Consider the following 9,924-nt stretch of genomic DNA (forward strand, 5'->3'; position numbering starts at 1 on the left):
CTAGTCTGAGTTATTTATAATCAACAGCATTATATAGTTAATATATAACCCATATTCTCCTGTTGTGAATTCTCACTGTAGCTGGAAAAATACATGTTCCTAATCTTTTTGTGTAACAATGTCACGTTATCATTACCTACCAAAAATGGATTAACAATGTTAACAAATTGCCTATTTGCATACAATTGAATGAATTAAAATATTGTTATGCACACAACATATGCCCAATGTAATTGCACCTTGATGGATGCTTTCTAAATATGTTCACCTTATTTAGGTTAATTTTCAAATGACTAATGTGAAATTTTGTCAATACCTAAACTGCATTCCATTTTACTGGATTTGCACCAGCACTTTAATTTTCACAATAATTACATGTAAAATGTTTTATTTTATGTCATCAATCACAAAGATATTAAGTCTCTAGTTGTCGGCACAGTAACCTTCAGGTGTCCATTTCATGGACCTCCACAGTACTCTCCAAAAGCAATCGCTGTCGTTGTCCACAAGCTTGACCTGAGGTAATTTTTTGTTACATTAATGTAACAAAAAATTATCATAATGCAATGAAGGGGAGACCTAAAAAGTTAACTCTCAGCTCAGAAATATCATTTCGAGGAATACTAACAGGAAAAATTAACTTTTTAAGTGTCTGGAAATTTTTAAAATTAAAAAATGCAAGAGTGAGTAATTCCAAATCATTTGACGCTTATTTAGTCGGCAATATTTCAATGTATTTTCATTATTAAAACATTTTAAAGATATGAATGGGCGATTAAAAATTTTCCCAGAAATCATTACAGTGAGCTGAGTGTGTTATTTATATAACTTTTTTACGACTTACTTGGACTTCGTGGGTACTACTAAAAATTGATAGCAAACATATACCATTCAACATATATTTAATATATGTACTATTTTATGAAATGGAAAACAATAATGAAATTATAAAAATCAATACGATGAAATTATTTAAAAAGACGAAAACAGAAGTTACAAATATGGCATCCATATTAAGGACCTATCCACCTATCCAGGAGGATGTATTTTAATAATTTCTTGTAGGGTCTAATTCAATAATTAAGTCTCAGCAAACATATACCATTCTACATTTAATGTATGTACTATTTTATGAATAGAAAAACAATAATGAAATTATAAAAACCAATACGATGAAATTATTTAAAAAGACGAAAACAGAAGTTACAAATATGGAATCCATTCATGAAATATGGAGCCAGAGGTCTAAGTAATCACTTCAGAAACAAAGCAGCCGAAAAAATGAAAAATATATACAGATTTTTCCGACACCATTGGCGTAATAAATATTTAATAGCAAGGAAAAAAGCATCAACGGAAATAAGTACCGAAAATTAAACAAAAAAGAGTATCAATCATTGTAATATTATTGTTGCAACTTTTTTTTAAATATGTCACTTATACTCATTAAATTCACGGAAAAATTCAGAAAGGTAGAAAAAAAGACTAATCTCATTTACCTCAGGTAGGGTCTCCGAGGAAGTAAATACTTGAGCGCGCATGACGGTTGCTGAGTTACCTACCAAATGCAAGGCCAATATGGAAACCTCGACCTGCACATTACAATGAGGAAATTAATGTCCTTATATCACATTCATTGGAAAATCAGAGGTTTTAGGGGGTCAAAGAAAGAGAAGTTTCACTAAATTAATCACATACTGCTTCATTGATTCATACTTCCCAGACTAGGGTTGTCACCTTGCTTGTCCAGATACTCCACCCCATGCATCAATAACAAATGACCAACGTGTAGCCGTTGGTGGTGAACTGATTGATCTGCAGACCTCGACAATAACTTTTCCAAGAAAAAATGCTATGGTGAGTCAGTTCGGCTGCCCAGGTAGTGCAACATAAACATCATAAACATTTGCCGCACGCATGAACCCTGGCGATCACAAGTTGACAATATCTGTATGTTGACTAGAGCATAATTGGACATCTAAGCAACCATGCTGCTTATTTCATCCCTTTGACATTGGTGGTTACCACCCCTGTGTCCTCATTAGGGCCACGGTAGTTCTCTTTGATTAAAAAGTAGTGTTTTTCATTTTCTCAAGACCTTGAACCGCGGTTGTTACATTTTCACCTAGGTATTCAGAAGTTTTTCAATCTCGAAATTTTTTAGCATGCAAAACCCATGCAAAATTTTACAATATTCTACTAAGTCCACAATATTCTAATTTCTACTGTTTACTAGTGTAACTAAAATAAAAACCAGGAGTAAAAATATAATTATGAATTTTTCACCAGTAAATGAGACAAAAATAATCTTACAATATTGATACTCTCAGCGGAAGCCATCAGCATGGATGGCAGGTTAGAAACTCTGACTTGGCACATAATAACAGCATCGAAGAAAAACCTACCAAAAAAGGGATTCAAAAAGCGCAGTACTTCAAATTTTTATTAATTCAAGCTAATTCTACATATACTTACAAAAAACAATATGCCGCCACAATAAAAAATACACACCAAAAATTGGTGGATAAAATCAGCTAAGATAATAAAAATGTGAATGAAAAATAAATCAGTAATGTCACCATGAAGCATATTTCAAACAAAAGAATAAAAATAACAAAAAATGAGAACATTATAAAAAAAATCAACACCAAAAATTGGTGGATAAAATCAGCTAAGATAATAAAAATGTGAATGAAAAATAAATCAGTAATGTCACCATGAAGCATATTTCAAACAAAAGAATAAAAATAACAAAAATAGGAGGTAATAGAACAATTATTGCCAAATTTTAGCATGTAGAGACAGTTGAATCATGCATTTTACAAAAAAATCCCCAATACCAACGAAAAAGGAGGAACAAAAATGTATTTTACAAAAAATATGCTTAAATGGGAATATAAGTTAATATTTAATTTTATAGAATATATCATTACACAACACAACATTATCAAGAGCAGTGACAATGAATAAACGCAGTAAATACATTTTAAATTACTTTAATTCCTTAAAAACACAGTAATATTTATACACCATATCATAGTAATGAGAAAATATAAAAAAATCAACACCAAAAATTGGTGGATAAAATCAGCTAAGATAATAAAAATGTGAATGAAAAATAAATCAGTAATGTCACCATGAAGCATATTTCAAACAAAAGAATAAAAATAACAAAAAATGAGAACATTATAAACAGAACAAAATTATACGAGCCAAAAATTTGATAACATTCTATCACTTCAAACCTCCTAAGTACAAAGAACAAATACAGAATTTGAAACTGCCCTAGGATACCATACTGCTTTAGCCAGAGGAAAGTCCAACGCTATAATTGAAGCAGGAGATAACATAAATGATTCATTAAAATCAACAATTGATTGATATAGACTTTCCTCTGTTTATCCCCCTCCCCACGTAGAGGGAGCAGTTTGGATTTTGAGGGGGAGGGAGGGTGGGGAGGGATTTTTAGTGAAAGGAAGGGACAGTTAGTGTCAGTATTGCTACTAACACTACCATTAGTACTACTACTACTACAAGCACACACTCATTCATAAACCCACATTCCATTCACTCATTCATCAAATCACATTCATCCATTCATACAGCCCTGCCTACCTAAATACAACTTTATACGCATGAATTAATTAAACGCCTAAATACGGAATCGTGGCCACGATAAACGAAGACCTGCCTAATCCGAGTTATTTCTACTCAACGGTAGGACGCAATATAAAATCCCTACTCTCCTGCCGCAAATCCTAACTATAGCTGAAAAAAATACATGCATTAATAAAAAATATACAAACACCCTGTACAATAATTACAACAAACAATGCAAAAAAACAACCATCTTCAGGCTCGGTGTCTTCTTTCTTCCTATCATCATTCTTCCTTTCTTCACCATAAAATCCTCACTCCTCCAGTTGTCGGCGCAGTAACCTTCAGGTGTCCATTTCATGGACCTGAACAGTTGTCTCCAAAAGCAATCACTGTCGTTGTCCACAAGCTTGACCTGTGGTAATGTAACAATAAAAAATTCTCATAATCCAACAAAGGGGAGACCTTAACAGTTAACATTCAGCTCAGAAATATCATTTCGAGGAAGACGTTTAGAAAATATTAACTTTTTAAGTGTCCAGAAATTTTTTAAATTAAAAAAATGCAAGAGTGGGAAATTCCAAATTATTTGACGCTTATCTTATCGGCGATATTTCAATGTATTTTCATTATTATTTAAACATTTTAAAGATATGAATGGGCAATATTAAAAATTTTCCCGGAAATCATTACAGTGAGCTGAGTGTGTTATTTATATAACTTTTTTTACGACTTACTTGGACTTCGTGGGTACTACTAAAAATTGATATCAAATATGTACCATTCTGCATTTAATATATGTACTATAATATGAATTGGAAAAAAATCAATACGATGAATTTATTTAAAAAGACGAAAACGGAAGTAACAAATATGGAATCCATCCATGAAATATGGAGCCAGAGGTCTAAGTAATCACTGCAGAAATAAAGCAACCGAAAAAAATGGAAAATATATGCTGATTTTTCCGACACCATTGGCGTAATAAATATTTAATAGCAAGGAAAAAAGGGTCAACGGAAATAAGTACCCAAAATTAAACAAAAAAGAGTATCAATCCTTGTGACATTATTGTTGCGACTTTTTTTTAAATATGTCACTTATACTCGGAATATATAATTCACGGAAAAATTCAGAGAGGTAGAAAATATTACCGGAATCTCACGTTTCCCTCAGGTACGGTTTCCGAGGAAGTTATATTACTTGACCGCGCATGACGGATGCTGAGTTACCTACCAAATGCAAGGCCAATTATGGAAACCTCGACCACCACATTACAATGAGAAAAGTAAACAGCAAAGTAAATACTTATGATAGATTTCAGAAAATCCACATAACTGTCCTTCATTCGAATTATCAAATTTAATGGAAATGAAATTTCAAATCAAATATACGAAAGCAAACGCATATCATCGTCGTCAACCAATCAATGCCTTGAGAATCAGCGCGGAATCTGCGGGATGTAAGTTTTGTGAGCGTTACAAAAAAAGCGCGGGATCTTAATTTTGGGTGCGGTTTAATTAAATATTTTCGCGTTGGAAAAGTGAAAATATTAATTTATTTTTCACGCAATCATTACTTTTATCATCGAGGTTCGTGAATGTAAAAATTATAGTGCACCTATGTGATCACTAAAAAATGGTTCTGAACTGAACTCAAAACTTTGAACAGGGATGAATGAAATCTTACCGTCTGCCTGCGCCAACGAGCTGTATTCGTTCGATCTCTTTGCACGTGCTGTCATCGAGGCCTCGAGTTGTCAAACTCACACAATACTATCCAACGAACTCTGCAATTGAAAAAAAACGAACACTCATAAAGAGACAAAGCAATGTCCTCGAAAATCGGCTTCATGGCCGAATCAATCAATAAATTTTCTTATGGTGCATGGACGTTACAGAGTGAATAAGCTCACCTTTTAATTAGATTTAAAAAAACTTCGAGTGAAAAATAAACTTTCCCGTAGTGCAGAGGAAATTAAAATAATATTCAATAAATTAATAATACTTGTTATAATAAAATAATTCCAATTAAATGGAATTATATCTTTGTTTAAATAGGAAAAATTAAGGATTGATTTTGAAGTGGGTAAACATTCACAGGACAAAAAATAGTTAAATAATTCTGATTCAGAAGGAAAAATCATGATGGAAAATAAAATTTGTAATGAATAAACAGATAATTAGAAACTAATTATAAATAAAAGTTATTCGGACTGCTTTACAATGTGAAAATATTTTGCGGAGACTGCTAAGGGAGGTGAGATTTTGACTCGAAAACATTAGTGAAGAAAATACGTTAATGTGTGATCCAGAAAAATGTTGGAAAAAAATATTTTGCCTGTCGCATTATTTTTTCATAACTTTTAAATTCAATTCAAAGGTAATCGGTCAATGAAATATCACTTCCAGTTACTAAGTACAATTTTCAAACTAAGTAGTCAATGAATAATATGAGTAGGATATTAATTTAATTTGCTAATTTTGATGGCATTATGGCCAAATTATAAGTTCAGTATAAGCATGAGAACAATTGATTCCCGTTAATGAATGCAAAATTGAACATTCTCAAGCAGGTCGTTAATATAAAATTTTATATGGGAAATATGAACAAAATTTGATTGAATATTATGAGATCATACCGCTCCTTATCTGCTGCAACTCATGTAGAGCCGCAAGAAACCGGCTCGGTAATGTGCACCATCCCATCTTCTTCCAAGTGTCTTCTTTGTCCTTATCTTCATATCCAGCGATGACTCGTGCCTAGGGAGAGAGCGGGTTAGTGCATTCACAAATAAATAACCCTTCCGAGGATTGCATCACTCCAAAGCAGCACACAAGAACGTGACAATGGCATCGATAGGAAATCATAAATTCCCTACCTAGCCACAGCCACATTCCTGCATGGCGCAAAGAAATCCGTAATGCAAAACCACGGCACAAAAAACTAAAACTAACGCGCAAAAAAAACGCCTAGCCTTACGCAAATTTATGCTCATTGGCCAGAAGGGCCCAAAGCTAAGATGCCGTCTTCTTCTGGTCCCGCGATGCTTCTTCAATCCTCTTCTGTCTTCTCTTCTTCGATTAATCTTCATTCTTCTCTTCACATCCAGCGATGGCTTGCGGACCTAGGGAGAGAGCGGGTTAGTGCATACACAAATAAATAACCCTTCCGAGGATTGCATCACTCCAAAGCAGCACACAAGAACGTGACAATGGCATCGATAGGAAATCATAAACTTCCTACCTAGCCACAGCCTCATTCCTGTATGACGCAATGGAATCCGTAATGCAAAACCACGGCACAAAAAACTACAACTAACGCGCGAAAAAAACGCCTAGCCTTACGCAAATTTATGCTCATTGGCCAGAAGGGCCCAAAGCTAAGATGCCGTCTTCTTCGGGTCCCGCGATGCTTCTTCAATCCTCTTCTGTCTTCTCTTCTTCGATTAATCTTCATTCTTCTCTTCACATCCAGCGATGGCTTGCGGACCTAGGGAGAGAGCGGGTTAGTGCATACACAAATAAATAACCCTTCCGAGGATTGCATCACTCCAAAGCAGCACACAAGAACGTGACAATGGCATCGATAGGAAATCATAAACTTCCTACCTAGCCACAGCCTCATTCCTGTATGACGCAATGGAATCCGTAATGCAAAACCACGGCACAAAAAACTACAACTAACGCGCGAAAAAAACGCCTAGCCTTACGCAAATTTATGCTCATTGGCCAGAAGGGCCCAAAGCTAAGATGCCGTCTTCTTCGGGTCCCGCGATGCTTCTTCAATCCTCTTCTGTCTTCTCTTCTTCGATTAATCTTCATTCTTCTCTTCACATCCAGCGATGGCTTGCGGACCTAGGGAGAGAGCGGGTTAGTGCATACACAAATAAATAACCCTTCCGAGGATTGCATCTCTCCAAAGCAGCACACAAGAACGTGACAATGGCATCGATAGGAAATCATAAACTTCCTACCTAGCCACAGCCTCATTCCTGTATGACGCAATGGAATCCGTAATGCAAAACCACGGCACAAAAAGACTAAAACTAACGCACGGAAAAAACGCCTAGCCTTACGCAAATTTTTATTCATTGGCCAGATGGGCCCAAAACTAAGCCGCAAATATCGCACACGTCTTCTTACGATGCTCCTCTTCTGTCTTCTGTGAATACTTGCGTCTTCAATCCCCTCTTCTTCGTGCAGTCTTCACTCTTCCTTCCTTGAAGTCCAGCGATGGCTTGAATCTGTGAAGAGGTAAGATTAGTGCATGCACAAACAAATAAATAAATAACACTAACACGCAAGCCCTAACGCGACGCAACGGAAAAGAACTCGCAACACACGCAAATATAAATAATCACACGTAGAAAAATATCACACGAAATCACACGAAAGGTAAAAAAACACACGCAATCGGATCCTTGCCGTTCTTCGAGCTACATTTGATGTCTTCAATCTTCATGGCTGGAAGGGAAAGAGTTACAGACATGTTACAATTAAGTACCAAAAAATTCACTCAGTTCATGCGAGGGATTATCAATATCCACTCATTCCCGATACACACACACGCCTTATCTTCTCTCTTCATTCTTCGAGGCCCCCTGCGATGTCTTCAATCTTCGGGGCCTGAGCTACGTCTTCTTTCTTCACTCCTGCAATAAATGGTGTTAGTACAAAACCCACCCAAATACCTTTAAAAAAACTACACACACAAAAATGCCCACATGGATTTCCTGCCTTAGAATGCATTCTTTGTCTCCTAGGACCGGTCTCATTCGTAGTAAATAACTTTAAAGTGCACTTTCTGGTACCTTTGTTTCAGCGCTGTTTCGAAACCTTTTTAAACTTGCTCCTTCGAGCCGTTACCTTTCGTGTACCATTATTACCTAGACCTCGTGCTTTGATAATCGAGGGTGAATTCACTTTCCACCAGGAGTCTCTCATAACTCCAGTTGTGTGGTTCAGGTCGGCCCTAATTTACCATTTCACGTTGAAGATAACCTGATGTAAACCTGATGAAAATATACGGCAACGCACAGCGTCCGAGGAAAACTGCTCTCTTCCCAGCTTTAAAGTCAAGTCGATGAATGGTGTTCTAATTCTTCAAAATTCATTCTGAAAATGAAAAGGCAAAAATTTGGATTAAAATTCGAGTCATATCTCATCGAATAACATAAAAGGAGTGAGCGTTTGATGTCCCGCTGGGCCATCGTCTTCTTCTCTTCTTCATTCTCCCTGCTCCACCCTTCATTCTTCCCCTCACGTCCGGGGATGGCTTGCACCTATGGAGAGAGCAAAAAATTAAATTAAATTCGGGGGTCAGATTATTAAATATGGGTCACTTCACCTTAATTCAACAAGCGTTTGTCCCTGAGAGACTCAGATTTTGATATATGTATGGGTTTACATCAACCTCAAATTAAATACCCTGAGATATTTTTTTAAATGTGGTTTTAATATGCTATCCAATTTTTTCCAAAAAATTGCCTTAAATCATATAAATCCCATAATTTAACTATCAAATAGTCATAGAGCCGTTATTTATTGCTTATTCTAGAGCATAGTCCTTTCGGAAGACACTCTTAGTAAGAAATGTTTTAAGTGCTCTTCCCTATTATTGTTATATTTAAATGTTTAAAACATTGTTAATCAACTTTTCTCGAATAATCCATCTCAGAATTGGCCCAAGCATTTATTCATTAGAATTTAGGCTCATTCATTACCTTAGAATTACAAAAATTTAATGTAAATCAACTCCTGAATGATATATTTTTGAAAATATTTAAAGGCTTACTTTTTCTCCCGTGCGGCTCTCTGATTATATCTAATACCAGTCTATTGACGTTTACTCATAGACTGGTAGTCTTTATCATAGTAGTATGACCTACAGCGTCAACTATAAACTATCAACCATGAATTCATCAAAATCTGAGACCCTACGGGACATGCTTTTTGGAATTGAGGTGGAATGACTCAAACTATTATACCGTGTGTCTTTAAAAATCGTGGAAATGGATGCTAAAACAAAGGCTGTTTATTTAAAAAGAAGGACAACCAAAAATTTCTCGTGAAAATCACATATTTGTTCAATGACTTTTAAACAACAGGCTATTTTATAGGGAGCTTGCTAACGTGATATTGAATAGGGTAGGTATATTAAAATCTCTCGTAAACAGATTAAATTATTGTACTTAAATGTGGAATTCCTTATATCCACTTGATTTTAGCAGTGAAAAATTTGTATAAATATGTAAATTGACTCATAAATATATAACATTAATTATTATTATGGCAACACTAGATAATTTATAGAAAAAGCAGCACC

This window comes from Ischnura elegans, chromosome 5 (assembly GCF_921293095.1).
Source record: "Ischnura elegans chromosome 5, ioIscEleg1.1, whole genome shotgun sequence".
NCBI lineage: Eukaryota > Metazoa > Arthropoda > Insecta > Odonata > Coenagrionidae > Ischnura > Ischnura elegans.